A 476-nucleotide genomic window follows, 5' to 3' on the forward strand; every position below is an offset into this window, starting at 1 on the left:
GGTCAATGCCATATTGAGGTTAATACACTTTAAGCAGCACGAGTTTAAACGACACGACACGAAGGTTAATACACTTTAAGCACAAGTTTACCGACCCGAAACGAAGGCAATGCCCTTTTAGTAATCTCAAGGTCATATTTAGAAACGGCTATAACATACTACTCATGTTTCATTTCTTAATAATTTAAGGAGATTGTTATAATCGACAAAACATTTATACTGATTAACACGGGGAGTGATGCATCCTATTGAAGGTAAAATCAAGCACGTGGCCCTATGATCAGTGATATCAGTATTTATTACTAGAGAAATTATGTTCTGTAAGTTTATTGATCTAACAAAGATGTGATCTAAACAGGAAGTAGAAGTTGTCGTAATTCTTGTTGGAATATCTATTATCGGATGAAGTCCATTTGAGGCTAATAATTCTTGAAACCTGTTAACTTCAGTATTATCTCGGAGCAAGTCGATATTAA

The 476-nt window shown here is 34.7% G+C and overlaps 1 protein-coding gene across 1 annotated transcript in view; it reads right to left on the reverse strand.

The window, feature by feature from the left end:
* LOC116170162 (laccase-5-like) overlaps nt 1-476 on the reverse strand; it is a 40,220-nt gene that overhangs the window by 728 nt on the left and 39,016 nt on the right. The window lies entirely within an intron of this gene.

Source organism: Photinus pyralis, unplaced genomic scaffold, assembly GCF_008802855.1.
Source record: "Photinus pyralis isolate 1611_PpyrPB1 unplaced genomic scaffold, Ppyr1.3 Ppyr1.4_LG5, whole genome shotgun sequence".
NCBI lineage: Eukaryota > Metazoa > Arthropoda > Insecta > Coleoptera > Lampyridae > Photinus > Photinus pyralis.